The sequence below is a fragment of the Podarcis tiliguerta genome, assembly GCF_965153285.1.
Source record: "Podarcis tiliguerta genome assembly, chromosome: 7".
Classification (NCBI taxonomy): Eukaryota; Metazoa; Chordata; class Lepidosauria; order Squamata; family Lacertidae; genus Podarcis; species Podarcis tiliguerta.
The window spans coordinates 47,574,313-47,582,264 of record NC_139540.1 but is presented as its reverse complement, the minus strand read 5'-3'; positions in this window follow the sequence as shown (position 1 = coordinate 47,582,264).

Below are 7,952 nucleotides of genomic sequence, written 5' to 3'. Positions count from 1 at the left end.
GGCCTATGCCTTACAGATCCTCCTACAGCTTAAGTGTCCTTCTCTTCCTGCTGACATATTCCTAGTCCTTACAGCAGCACAGAGTTGCTCAGCTTTACACAAACACTTATTTGTACACAACTTTCTTATCAGCAATGCAACCTACAGTCTCTTGTGGACACACCAGCTTCTATGCTTCCACACCAGGAATTTCATCTTCCATAGTGATGATGATCCCAGTTGGTCCAGGCTGGGGATGATCTCCACTTTGTCCACTTGGCCATGTCAGCTGGGGCTGATGAGAATTATGATCCAAAACATCTGGAGTGTATCAAGCTGGGGAAGGCTAGCTTAAAGTAATTGCTCAGGGCCATCAAAGGGGAGAGATGCAGGGGGTGCAGCTATAATGTGCCTCAGAGTCAGCTGGAGGCTCAGGCTATGAGCTTTTGCTTTAAAAAAGAGAGATCAGGACTCTTCTATCCCTTGTAAAACAACCCTCATGCTGCCTCCCAATTCCACAGTTCTATGACTCTGTGATTCTAAGTTATGAAGCAGAATGTACAGGCATCATTTGAAACAATTGCTTTGTGAACTGTGACCTTTCAGTTTTTTGAGCTGATGAGTGAGGCCAGTGTTGTGATGAATGAACACTGAACAGAAATATGGAGTCATAAGACAAGGGGAAGACCCCCAAATGTCTTCAAAATCAATCAATCAGTGATGCTTATGTTGAAACACATTTACCAACAAGCCATAACGTTAAATAACTCGTGCTTATCTAACCCAATGGTGAAAATGGTAAGTGTCCACAAATTCCATGGATTCTGAAGCAATTCTGAGGTAATTTCTGAGGGGAAAGTGGCAGGATGCAGGTTGCTCTGGAAGGAAGCCTCATTTTCTGATCTTGCTCATAAATCCAAGGATGGTGACTGACAGCAGCCGCTCTCCTAAAATATTCCACAGTGTCCCATTTGTTTCCCCCAGATTTTAATCAAAATGTATTAAGGTCTAATATAACATGGACTAAATTTTTGCTCATGGTCTTTGCCATCCCTTTGCAGGCATCGCTGTCTGAACATTTTCTGCATGGGCTAGTAAAATAGATTCATCTGACATTATGCAGGCCCAGACATTGAAAGATACTGAAGCATCACTGTGGCTTAAAACTAAACACTGCACACTGATAATAATGGCTACCAATAGGTTCAGTCTTCTGTGCCAGGTACAGAATGTCACATTGGCTGTGACAGAACAAGCAAACATACCAGTCTGGGCTACTTGTAAAAGTGATATACACTTATACATCATTTCTCTACCACCACTTTGTGCTGTAAGCCTTTTCTTTCAGTGAGAACCTCATGCCAAGTATAATTTCCTTTGTCTGTCTGAAACCTAAGATGAGGTGATAGCCAAGTGATGTGGTGCACATCTCTGGGGTGGCTTCTACTTAAACTCTAGCCTAATCATAACAGTCATACCAGAGGATTGCAGTCAGATCTTTTTTAATCTTACCAAGATGTACTGGCCATCTTTTTCTTAAAATGTAAGAGGATCTTACTGCCTGAGAGCTGGTGGATGTCACCCAAGAACATAGCTCTGCAAATCCATGCCCAGTCATACAAGGCAACCAAGCCTGAGAGACATTTATTTGTTTTTCAAGCTCCATCGTCAACATTTATTTATTTATTTAAATGGCCCTCTGGCCCTTCACCATTGAACCCTATTGCAGGCTTCTGCAATAAAGCACATGAAACAATAAGCATTAAAATACAACAATAGTTTTAACAGTTAAATTCAATACCTTAGACTAAACATCCACTGTCTGTTAGTATTGCTGCACAAGCTGGTCTCTTAAAATTCAAAAGCCAGAAGGAAAAGGCAGGGTTACAGCTGATGGCAGGTGGACCTTGGGTCTGGGTGGGTGTTCCATAACTAAGGTGATCTTGATCAGAAGGCTCTCTGTCAAGTCACAGACCTAAAATGTAGTAATTGTTCAATGTATTAGTGTTAAAATTGTTTTGGAATATGAAGTCAGAAGCTTTAATGCAATGCACCAAATGCCAGCACTTCCCATATTGCTGAGGGGCATTGCAACCCAACCTCCTGCCCTTTGTGCTGGGCTGGCAGGGGGTTAAACTGGGTGGAGGTGTCTGTCTCTCTGCTTAGCACTGCCAGCCTCTGCCTGTAGACTGCTGAGAGAGTTACTTCACTGACTTGAGAATCCCTGTTCTGTCTGCTGAATGGTTGGGAAAGCAGGGTTTGGATTTCACTGTAAGCCTTTGAACCTGTGTAGCAGTCACCTAGACAGCCATCACACAGCTACTGATAAAAGAAGCACTGGGTTGAGAAGCTTTCAATGCTGATTCAAAACATTTAGCGCAGGTTCATGTCTTATTCCTTCATTGCCAACAAATTGTCAGTTGACAGACTGGAGGAGACTGAGAATCTAATTCATTCAATGCATTAGCTTCAGGCATCACACCTCTTCCATGACTTGAGCTGCTAGAAATAAGAGAAATGCAGAGAAATGGATTAAACAGGACTGACAATTTGAAATTGATAATTCTTTATCTTCATGCCTGGGTTAGTTGATGTGGTTTTGGCATGAAATTGGCATTCCAATGTAGTGCTTATTGTGATAACCATTTCTCGAGATATTATCGTGCACTCCAGTGCTATAGGTTTCCATACATGTCCCAAACATTACCCCACCCAAGGAAAAAGTTATGAGCATGGTGTATGACTGTCTAGAAAATGTACATTAAATAAGCATACAAAAATGGAATGGATTCAGCAAAGGCTATACACTAAATGTGACTGATTTTGACATGGGCTCCAAATTCTACTGTGGAAAGAAGAGTTATCTAAAGTTATGATAAGGGAAATAGAAGGCTTGTCTGAAATTGTAAACCAGTGTTTTGGGCACATTTCAACTGAGAAATAGCACAGATTTTCACAGAAGGATATACATGCTTGTCTCTTTGAAGAAGATTAGTTCAGTTATTATAGTACCTTTATCTGGTCCCTTCTTTGTCAGAAGTAAAGAAATATAAAATATAGCAGTTAGATCATGTGCAAGTTTTAAAGCAGAAGCAGCTGTCATTTCAGGATATACTGTGTAATTTAGTTCAGATTACATTGCCCAAACCATAGTAACCTTGAGCACAGCACAGGAGAAATATTGGCAGGAATATCTTGTGCCAATAAATAATAAATGGAATAGAGGGCTGCTGGGTGATTGAAAAACAGAGCAAAGAAAATCCTTTTATAGCATATTTTTAAAAGCTCTAACAAATGGATTCCTCCCTCACAACTTTGGCATCTCTGTGTATGTGAACCAAAAGATTTAAACTCACCACCCAGCTTGACTCCGTGCTGGAGGTGGGAAGAGAACAAGGAACTGAAATGGATGGCTTTGATAAATAAATGATACATGAGCAAGTTGGAATTTTAAGCAAGGAGGCTTCATCCCTGAATTGGCAGTGCAAATAAGAGAAGAATATCCTTTAGTTTTCTTCACTGATAACTATGCCACATACCCTGTGATTTTTCCATTACTTACACTCTCTATAGAGAGCAATGATCACATCAGCAAATTCTCTTTCTCAGTAAGTGAGCAACGTGACTCATCGCATCCATGTTACTACCTGAGCAGGGGGAGAAGAATCAATACAGTGCTTTCTGCTGCCACAGAAGTGTGCATATGAGAGCTCAAACTTAATGGATGTGCTTACCCTGCCAGCAAAATGCATTCTGCATTATTTATTACTGATAGATAATTTGCTAGAACACTTCCTAATGTGCCAGAGATGCATTTATAGCGATGCCTTTGGAGTACAGTTTAAAATGGATTATTAATACATACATCATACACACTTGCTAACCTCTTCATGTAAGTTTGAAGAGAGAGAGAGAGAAAGGAAATCTAAATTTAAATTACATCAAACAATATTTGCTACCAGGGAACAACAGTGGTTTTTTTGTGTGTGTGATGGTAAATCTTCCATTCTTGCTGGCTATGGGAATGCACACTGCTGTCTCCTAAGATAATTAAATTACATTATTTGCCGAAAGCAAATCTAGACATCTGAGCATATGAGGTAAGACTCCCTACGGAAGCATGAGCATTTGCTCAGGGACCCAGCCTTTCTTCAAGATTTTGTATCTCTCTTGACTGATCAAAAATCAGAATAGAGACCTTTTCTTCCCCATCACTAGTTATGTACTTCCCTACTTTGACTGAATAGTAGACCTGGGTGATAGCATAACCATTCCTACTTTTGAAGAGGTATTAACTGGGAAGGGGCCATGAGTCTGAGGGAGATATGGTGTGGACAGGTGGATGAGCCAGACACTAGTTCTAATATTATATGTATTTATTTCTTTATTTTAAAATTTTACATTTCGTCCTTCTTTTTAGATGGTGTTGGTCATGGAATCAGTTTAAATGTTTGCAGATGAAAGGCAGTGGAAGATTGGCTGGTTGGATCCTCAAGGTAGTTCATGAGTCATTGTGTCACCTTCTTGAAAGAGATTAATTGGTAGCCCTTCTTTAAAAAGCCTTCTCTGGACCCACTGCTACGTGATAACTATGGGCCAGTTGCAAAACTTCCCATTTGGGGCAAGGTGCTCAAGGGAGTGATGCCTGGTCAGCTTCAGGCATTCATGGCGGAGGCCCATTTCAGGCTCCAGGTTGGTACCAAAACAGACTTGGTCGCATTGTTTTATGCACTCCTCTGGGAGACAGCAGCTTTTGATACCACCAGCACAGTATTTTACCAGTTTTGTCAGTTGAGAATGGGTGGGTGGGGGGAGGTGGAATATTGCAATGATTTTGCTCCTACCTACAATGCTGGTTCAGAAGGATGGCATTAGAGGACTTCTGCTTGACTCCATGATCCATAGCATACTTCAGGATTCCATTCCTCTGCCCATGCTAGTCAACATCTGTAGGGATCTACAGGGTGAGGTCCATCAGGTGATTTAGAGTTGACCACTGAATATAAAAATAACAATCTAAGCAGTTTAGAAAGTAAAGAAACACATATTATGAATAAAAATCCAGAATCAAAATACTGAACAGTGCAATCTTTAAAAAGGCTGGCTTTGACAGGCCATCATAATATGTTTTTTTCTTCAAACCACCAAATATTTACTGATGTTTTTAGTTATGTTTTTATACATATTTATAGATTGATTATATTGTATTTCATATGTTGTAAGCCAGCTTGTTATATTTTATGAAAGAGCAGATTATAAATGTTTGTATAAATAAATAAATAAATAAATAAATAAATGAGATCTAAAACGCATCATAGTTGACACTTCTAGGATTGAATGGGAGGGTGCTCCAGATGTTAGGTGCCAGTGCAAAAAAGATCCATGTCTGCTTTGCTCATTATGTAGGTAGAGTTTCTGAAATAGGACCAGTTGTGTTAAAACCTGGTTTAGAAAGTGATAAAAATTCTGCCAGGTTTGTCTCCACACAGTTTACTGACTAGGGTAAATGCACTGAACAAAAATTCAGTAGTCCTTTTTCACATTATCTTTGAAACACGTCAATCCCTCTAAAAATGTTCTTCCTAAGGCAGCTTCAGAGCACTTATGTGTCTCTTCTCTGCCTGATGGGTCTATTTCCTTTACAATGCAACAAAGGCAAGGGCCTTAAGCTTTCTTACAATTCTTCGTTCACCAGAAAGAAAAGCATTGGCTTATAGCAACCACACAGTAATATCACTCAAATGGTAAGTGGTGATGGTTATTCTGTTTTGAAGTACGTAATCCTAAAAACCATCTTTTCTTACTTATTTATTATCTCTTTAACCTTGACTATGATATGATAGCAGGAAAAGGAGAATGTTTGGAGTCTGGCCAGTGCAACAGATGCAGGATCCTATTAACCTACCTCCTCTAAAGATGGACAATCTGTCAATTCCATATTGGGTTCCTAAAAGAAAGTCTGGCCAGGAGGTGTTTTTTTACATATTGATAATGGTTCATTCCTCTTCTTCCTCTTTCAGGGGTATGTGTGTGTGTGTGTGTGTGTGTGTGTGTGTGATACAAAAATAGCACAATCCTATGCATTCCTATGTATATCCTACTTTGTTCAATGAGGCTTACTCCCAAGTATGTATTAATAGACTTTACATCCAAAATTCACAACAAAGAAAAAAATATTACAATAGTTATTGTCTAAATTATATCTAATATTCATGGGAAAGCCAATAACTAGCAACTATCATTTCTGAAACATTTCTGTTAATTGTGTAGCATCTTTTGAATGCATATTTTCAATCAATTTGGTAATGCCAACCAACTCCCACTAAAGTTCAATAGAACTCCTTCAATGCAGGAGGTTTAAGATCACCACATTTATTTGTTATTAGTATTCTGGTACCTACCAAAAGGTTTCAAATCAATTTGTAATGTTCAAGCTGTACTGCACCTTCCAGGTATTCAAGCAGAATGTTCAATGGGTTGAAAGAGAAAGTGTAATTAATTATCAATACAGTTGTGTGTGTGTGTGTGTGTGTGTGTGTGTGTGTGTGTCTGTGTGTAGTTTCAAAAATATTTTTATTTGAGACAATGCTAGTGGTGATGAGAGAGCAACCAATCATTATTTTATTTCTTAGAATATATTTAATTGATAAGGTCTTAAATGTCATTTTAAAATCTTTTTTCTTTTATGCTGAATAGGGAAATAGTGCAGTGCCTTTGTAAGCATCTTTTGCGAACTTCACAATGTGCTCCTACATAAGTCTGCTCAGCATTCAGCCCCACTGAGTTCAATGAGACTTGATTCTTATGGCTTGCATGTTACACATGATATAAGCAAGGACATGCATTCACATCCTTCAAACTCCCTCTTCTCAAATCAGTGTTATGTTGGACCTGGTCAGGATGCTGTCAGCGGCTCCTGACTGCTTGCCCAGGAAAGTAGAAAGACAAGGAAAGGTTTCTTACCGTCCGTTTTTATTCAGTATTTACAGAGAAAGGCTATAGAACCTAGCCTCTTGGATAATGGCGTTGTCCTGAGTGGAATCTCCACCCTCCGTCTCTCCACATCCTCATTTGTCTTTGAGCTCTTTGCTCTCCTACTTTCAAGGCTCGCCGGGTTCTGGGAGATGGAGGGTCTGGAATGCAGTCCAATGGCACTATGTCAGTCAGCTGTCGCTCCGCTGCCTCCTCCTGTCCCATTATTTTCCAGCTTTCCCCCTCATCTGCCTCCGAGCTGTGACCTCCCGCAAAACCCCTGTTGTAAATCTATACTGTCTTCCTCTTCCTCCTCCCTGGAAGGGTCAGGATGGGGAGGAGGTCTCCACCATTCCTTCTCTGCCCAGTCCCTGACAGACCTCTACATATAACAGGAGCAGAGGAGCAAGTTACTCAAGGGGGGAAAGGAAAGTTTATGTCTTTTTTGTCAGTCTTCAATATCTTTTTTTGTTGGTCTCTGGATGAAACTGCCATATAGGCACAATTACTTTGAGCTATCCTCAGAATGTCAGCTCTCTGCAACAACTTAAAAAGACTGCGTATAAAGCCAATGCTTGTAGTAAGTTTTGCAATGTAAAGAAACCTGTCCTATGTCCTGGGTATCTGAACTGGTATAGGAGGAATAGGAGAGCATCTGCTTCTAACATAACAAGACGAACCCATTTATTGAACAAGTGGGACAAAGTCCACTTCGTCAGTCACCCCATTGTGATAGATAATTAAAATGAAGTATTCAAAGCAATGACACAGTTTCCATGAACACCTCCATCTTCCACTATTCACCCAATCCCTGCTGGGTTCTGTAATGTTACCAATATATAGTAGTAGACTCCGTCTCACTAATCCATTCTAGCCCGAATGGATTACTAATTTTCCAAATTATATTACTGCATCCCTGTATTATTATTATTGTTTAAGAATTCTTTGTCAGCAGAAGAAACACTGCATCAAGAGTGACTGCCATCACAGGGCATAGCTTG